Genomic DNA, 7,664 nt, shown 5'->3' with positions numbered 1-7,664 from the left:
ACTTTTAGATGAAATTGGTGACATGGATGGTTTTACTGAAAGATATAAAACCAGGCTTTTCTCTGCTGGAGTTCGTGATGTTCAAGGTTTGTAAGGATTCTTTCTTGCTGCTTTCCCAGCTTCCCTCCTTCAGCACCAGGCTTTGTTCATAATAATTACACATAAGTGTGCTTAGAATGTTGCTGGTTTCCAAAGACATGCCCACAGTGGTGGTGATGGTGGTGTTGTTTTTAAGTAACAGAATCAGGGGTTGTGCAATGCTGTGTATCCGATGATGAGATTTTAATTAAGCATATTCTATTTTGACACTGAGCCCCAGTCTCATTCGGTAGACATGCTGGACAGGGATCAGTTAATGAGCAGATGTTCAGTTTTGGTTTTCCTCAGTGTGTGGCCTTGAGCTGTGTTAGTCAGGTTTCCTACGCGTCTGCTGAACATTTCTAATTTTCTCTTTGAGTTATTGTATGACCCTTGTCATAGCATTAGGGCAAATTCCACTTACGTGACCAGCAAGTGAACCCCGGGGTCTTTCTTTGCTTTGCCAGACCATACCGTGTTTAATTCTGAAATGTCTGTCATTATACCTTATTCCTAATGTTGACCTTTATTCATTGACCTAACTCTCAAAATCTTTCTCAGAATTTACACTGCATCCCTTTTTTTGTTCCTTGTGCTGTTTTAAGCCAATGGACTTTTCATTATAAACCATATTAATGTTATCTCAAGCTCTCATTTAATGGAACAGCCTATCTACTGCAGAGTTGTCTGATTTTAATCTTGCCTTTAGGTCATAATTTGGGTGATGAAGACATAATGTAACTGAAAAGGTTATTGTTATGCACTGTAAATACTCTTAAGTTGCTGCTTTCACATCCATTCAGTCCTTTAAAGAAGCTAGATTTTGCTGAGGTGTTGAATTTTGTGGTTGTGTTTTGGCTGTGGAGCTCAGGGGAAAATTTTCCTTTGGGAGCTCGCATCATGATCAATAGAAAGTCAACACCAGTGTCCTTATTTTCTGAGTGTATTTTCCATTGTTGCACATACTGACTAGTGTTTTTTGGCAGATAACATTAGATAATTATAAATGGAATCAGCACTATCACGTTCTGGTATGACCTGGTGCATCTTACTTCAAGTTTCCTTTCTTAAAACTGTCATCAGTGGTTTTTTTTGTTTTGTTTTTTCATTGAGAAAGCACTGAGGTCAAGTGGGTGCTGCAGACAGATTGGACAAGAAGGCTTTTAGCTGGGGGCTGAACAGTGGCTCTTCCTGCATTAGGGTGATTGACATCTTTATTTTTTTAATGTAATGTTCTTCAAGAAACCTGACACTTTTGTGTAGTTTGTTGATAGTTACTCCCCATGTAAGGAGAAATATGCAAAATTAGGATCAATAGGGTGGAGTGTTTACACAAGCAAATATCAGTTCAAAAAAGAACTTGTCATAACTTCAAGATCCAGAAAGTACTTTTTTCAAGTGAAACTTTGAATGCAGATACTCTTAACAAATGGTTTCCTTGTGATAGTTTTAATTCCTGGTAGTGCTAATATAGATACTAAATATAAAAACCTTAAAGCATTTTCACTTGCTTAGTTCACAAGGTTTAACGGTGTTGTTGTTAAATTATGCAAGATGGCAGTCCTCTTGTGAAGCTGTTGTAATAACCAGTCAAGAAGAGCTATTTCTGCAAAGGCTCATTAGAGTTTTTTTATGTGCTCTGAACTATTACCAACTTGTCCTTTCCATGTATATTTTCTTAGCATTTAAACAATAGCTGTCACACTTTAAAAGAATGTTGTATGATATCTGGCCCAGTAGATTATTAAACAGTTCTTAAAGGCAGTGGCTAGAGAATACTTCTCTGAACAGAAATGATTTTGTTCATGTGATTTGTGAGCTCTATTAATTATGATTTCTTAATTCTTGGATTCCTACGACTTCTGTTTCAAGAATTGACTGAAGTGTTTTTTGACTTGGTAATTGTCACTCGGATTCTTTATTCTTTACACCCTTCATATTAAGATTCATTATTCTCCTCTTTAAGACAGTTGTTGTCCAATAAAAATGCACAAATAATTACATATGCCTCTGGTGACCAGTCATACAACATTAGTAATGAATAGCAAATATTCATACATAGCTATCAATTGTTTACAACTAACAGGTTGAAAATTATTCATTGAAACTAATTGGGGAATATTTATGAACAGCAAATAACTTCCTAGTAATCAGGGCTAGCTCACAAATGACTTGCCAACCCAAAGAGGGGTGAAGTTTGTCAAGGATGTTATTTTGTGCAATTTGTTTCGCTGTCATTAGCTGTAAATATTACTTGAAACATGTGATTGGTGTAGACTACATGCATTCTGCATTGAATGTAATTATCTCCAGTTCTGCTGTGCTGGAAAGGCATGAAAAGTGCAGTGCCAACAACATGCAGGGTGCACCATCCAGGGTAGCAAAATGGAACTTCACCTTCCTTAATGTAGCAAGTTAGAATGCAGTAAGCTTTTTCAGTCTTTTGGATACTGAAAATTAAACAACTGTGAGTTTTAATCAAGTGAATACTGGTGTGTTTATACATCACACTGTTGTATGTACAGACTGAATTATGTGCAAGGGAGAAACAGGTACACAGAGGTGTTTTTGTGACTTAGCTGCATCCCTAGCTGGAGCTGGTCCCAGGATGGCTCAGCTCTTTTGAAGGAAGAGAAGCTTTAGACATATTAATTCTGACCTAGGTGTGGCCCATTGGAAAGCAGCATCAAAAGCCTTCCTCAGGTGTTTGTTTAATTTGCCCCTCCTTGGGAGTGGAAACTACCATCAGCCAAGTAATTGTGTTGTTCCTATCAATATTTGACTTGACCAGCCAGAAGCAATTAAGTGTAGCAAACGCCTGTCTGGCAGCTTGTTTCCTCTTTCCAGTAAGAGGAAAGTTCTCCCTGAGTCCCCGTAAAAGCATCAGACCAAACACATGAAGTAACACTAATCTGTTTCTTGTGCAAAGGCACTGCTGAGACAATAGTTGTGGTGCAAGACTCTCCTGAAATCATGGTCAAACATTCTTCTGTTACACTATAGTTTTCAAGGTTTTGGGTCCTCTGGAAGTTCTGACCCTAAAGATTATATAGGGGACAATGCTGATTTTGGCTTAAGCAGAAAGCTGGAAAAAAATACTGCAAAACCATGTGAAAAGCAAATATGGTGTAAGCCTTACAACAGAGGATGTCAAAATAGGAAGATGGTAGAAGTCAAGCAGCATTTTTAGCAGTCAGGCAAAGCTCTGGGCTTCAGCACTGCCCTGTTTGGCTATTGCAAATAGAAGAGCCATTGAAAGGGTGGTGAACAGAGATGTTCTTACATGGGAATGACTAAGTCTCTCATTTGAAAATGAACTTTCTTCCATTTAGGTGAGGGAGAGCTGTGGGTTTATGGTTTTGTTTTGTTCTGTTTTTTCAGTAGCTGACAGACTTCGCTTTGTTACTCAAGCCAAGTTTTATAAATACTCTTTTGTTGGCTAATGTATAAATGCAAATGACCAAAGCTGCAGTAGACCATCAGCCAGCCAGAGCAGCTACACCTTTGCAGGAACAGGCAGGAGGGAGTCAAAGAGCCACATTTTTAATGTGATGCTTTCCCAATGAGAAAAATATGTTCCCTGCTAACAGGGTGAGGGGGAAACACACAGCAACAAGTGGAGGCAGCCACGGGGGGCCCCAGAAGTAGGTATGTAATGATTATTTGACAAGGCTTCCTGGATGCTAACAATCCCATTAAAAATAAGTTGGCAAAAACATTAGAATCCTGAACTGACTGAAAATGAAACAAGAAAAATGAGGAGGGATTAAAGTGAAGCTCAGAAATAAAGAACTACCACTGAGTGTGTCCACTGTGGGAGTCTGTCAACCTGATGGGAAGCTCTTGGTAATTAGCTGGTCGACTTCTTTCTTACATTCTGAAGCACTTCTTCTTTTTTTAACACCAGGACTCAGCTTTAGGTAGGTATTGCACATACTTATTGTTAGAGGTGATTTTCGCCCATAGAACTTGAAATCCATGTGTACAAGGCACATGGTAACACAGCTTTACAGCAGGGAAGCTGAGGCACAAAGGGGCAAGGAGGTGGTTTTGGCAGTGTTCTTTTCCCAGGGCTCTTCAATACATGCCAGCTCCCCTGGGATCTGGTTGGACAAAGTGTGGAGCAAGTGGAGACACATGAGCAGAGTCACTCCCTCCCGTGCTCTGCCTTAGTCTCATTATGCACATTCCTGGGCTTGTGCCGCATAAGCCAGTCCTGCTCCCTGTGGTATCTTTCTTCATGATCTGATATTTTGTAATTACTCTTCAGTGGTTCTCTTTCAACTGCATAGACAGGCATTGCAGCGTACACAGCTCCCTCTTGGTCTAATTGATAGAAAAAGCAGGAACATCTTCTGTGGTGACTGCAACAAAAAATAATTGGAGATAGGGATTGTTACATAATGCATATATGTGTTAAAAATAACCCCCTTTCACTTACTTAGCAATGTTTCTGAATGTCTGGAAGCACTGTTAGGTTGGGAACACTGAGCAAGGGCTTTGCTTGGAGTGGATAGTGCTCACCCAGCTCTCAGTCCCCCCCAGCATCTCCCAGCACCAGAGCTGTGAGAGCTGTGCCTGCTGGCTGCTTGCTGCCTCCACGGACAGCTGCTGATCCTGCTGGGGTGTCCTCTGCATGGCACAAGTCTGTGTGTATGTGTATGTGTTGGCAGGGCTTTGCAGTCATGGTCAGTGGGAGATGGAGTGAGTCTGCACTACATTTCCTCCTGAAAATTGTCATGAGAACAAACTACAAGGAGAGAAAAATATTTCATCAGGGAGAACTCTTGTGACAAAGTGAAGGTCAATGGTGTCTGGCCTTAAGTTGGCTGCTAAGTATAGTCTAACTTTTTTTTTTAGTAAGAAAAACTTAGAATTGAATGCACTATTACAAATTATTCCTATCAAGTGACGTAACTTCAGTGTATCGGGAAGATCAGACTCTGGCCTCTTATCTCTGCTTATTTCCATTCTATCTCCAAATCTTTTCTCGCATCTCTTGAACGTTCAATCTTGTGGAACATTTACATGATTTTATTGCAAACGATAGAAAAAGAATTGTGCTCAAAATATTTTCCAAATAGATGTTGTGATATAGTCTTGAGCCTTGTAAGCAGATTTTAGGTGTCTGTTCTTCAATTTGCTGCTGTACGTGTTCTCTAAAACTAGTTATTGGAAGGGAAACAAAGCATCAAACAGACCACTTCTTATGTAGGGGTGTGAGTAAGTCTTGACAAGGCCCTGAAAAAGTTGGCTTGCTCTTAGACAGAGGTTGTGTGAGATAACCTCCACAGACTCCAACCAACATAAATTATTCCATGAGTCCATGATTAACTGTAATTTTGTTCCTGAAACCCACAATCCTGAAATACTGCAGTTTTTTTCTTCAGAATTTATGATTCACGGAAAAAAAAGCTTTCCATCTTTGCCATCATCACGTTTTTCACATGAGTAACTGCAAAAGACAAATGGGCAGTTGCATCTGATTTGTTACTTCATTCTACATGGGCGAGTTGTTTTGTGGAAAAGCAGGAAGGGGTTCTTTAATCAAAAAGCAGCTGGATGCTTTATGAGCTGTTAATGCAACCTGGGTGGGAGTTCAGACAGCTGGAGGGCTGGGGGTTTGGGCCCTGCTTCCAAATCAGGCCTTGCTCAGCAAATTGTTCTCACTGGTCTCTCAGCTGCCGTGTACTCAGTGTGAGTCCTGCCAGCTCTTGGTAAGGTCCCTAAAATAAATCCAGTGATCTTGCCTCCCTTTTTAATGTGCACGTGAAAGATCAGTGTTTGTAGTGTCAAGAAGAAATGGAGTAAAATAGGTGCACCTCAGCTGTGCTTTCCAGTCCAGGTACTGAGAAGGAGCTGGGTTCATGCCCATTTCAACGTGATTTTAAATTAGAGTCGCAAGGAGAGGGTAGGTACAGGCATAAAGTCAAATCTGAGACTTTGCCGTGTAGTCCCAGGGTGGTGCATTGAGGCTGAACAGAACAAGTGATTGTGAATTTGGTCTCTAGATGCCCACTGCCTGACAGAAAATGTTCTCCATAGCCATTGTCCCATTAAAGAAATAAAAATGGTAGTGAAAGGGAACAGTGTTGCTTAATACAAAGAATATTGCTCTAACAAGTGGAATAGCAAATTCTAGTTCTTGCTCTGTCTCTAATTTCCTGGGCCACCTTGGGACTCCCTGTTGCATTTACCATACCTAATTTCCAAACTGGCAGATGGATAATTATCAACTGATACCAGAGGGTTGCAGTTGGGGTAGGGTTAATAACCAAAGCAATAGACCAACCTTGTGTCATTGTTGAAGCCTTTCCCATGGGTGTGAATGCATTTTTTAACTTCTGTTTTTATAGTTTTACTGATTTACTAAAAGCAGAACTTTCTTCTAACTGAGGTGACGTTTGAGTAAGTAATTTACCTCACAGCCATGTTTCCATTGTCAGACTCATGGGCAGGACAATGGTGCTGCTTCCAGATACTGGTATTTACTGGGACAGGAGCAAGGGACAGTAATTCTCACAGTCCCAGATTTCCCCTAGGATCAGACATTGGAGCATGTGATGCACTTGTTTGTATCTCAGGTTATGTAACCATTAAATCTCTCTTCTCCTCTCTTGCACTACTCCCCCCAGAAATCTGTTATTGAAAGGAAGGAAAAGGGAAAATGTTTTTAAGTGGGCAAATTGAGAAATTCACAGTGTTGCAAATAGTTTGTGATCAGGATAGAGTTGCCTAGAGCTGTTTTATGAGTCTCACATGGGGCTGTAAATCAATTTAGAGTAGTAGAAGTAAGGCATAAACCAGAGAACTCTGTGTGTGTGTCAGCTGTGTTCTGTACAAATGGCTGATATTGTACATAGGGTTTATTGCAAATCCTGTTGTGACCTATTTTCTAATGTAACTTGGTTAATTTTTCTCGTGGCACAAAAAAACTAAGTAAGGTCTGGTGTTTGCTGTGTATATGAAGTGTCAGTTCTTGGTGGTTTTGAACACTGAATGCATTACCAAGTACCTCCAAACAGAATTATTTTTGATCAAAAACAACTCGAAAGGCTATTTTTTAGTGGAACAAAACTCAAATAATTCCAAGAACTTCTGTGATTTCTTCTATAGAAATAACTGCATAGTGGTATTTTTTGTTTGTTTACTGTTCCTATAATTCAATCCAAAAACCTGGGACAGCTGTCATGTTTAATCTGAAGGAATAGACTTAAGCCAGAATATTATTTGTATGAATGTCTTCCAGTACAAATACAACTTCAGAGCAATCTTGCATGAAACAGGCCTGAAGAGCAACATCCCCAAGTACAGTGGGAGTATGAATCTTCTTGATCAATTTTCCTTTGTCTTCCTCCTGCACAGGAATTCAGGGTGTGGTTAAATTATTTCCCACATCCTGGATGTGCGACAGATGACCAGGCACGTGGACCAGTCTGGCTCCACAGAAGCAAAACAAAGTCTGCAGAGGAGTACTGCAGAAAGAGCAGAGCCTGGGACTACAGCCTGGGACTACGAAATGGTAGCAGTGGTTTGTCACATTTTGAACAGTTTTGAGACGTTTTGATATAACAAGCAGGCCTCAT

This window comes from Excalfactoria chinensis, chromosome 4 (genome assembly GCF_039878825.1).
Source record: "Excalfactoria chinensis isolate bCotChi1 chromosome 4, bCotChi1.hap2, whole genome shotgun sequence".
NCBI lineage: Eukaryota > Metazoa > Chordata > Aves > Galliformes > Phasianidae > Excalfactoria > Excalfactoria chinensis.
Note: the sequence above shows the minus strand (reverse complement) of the source record.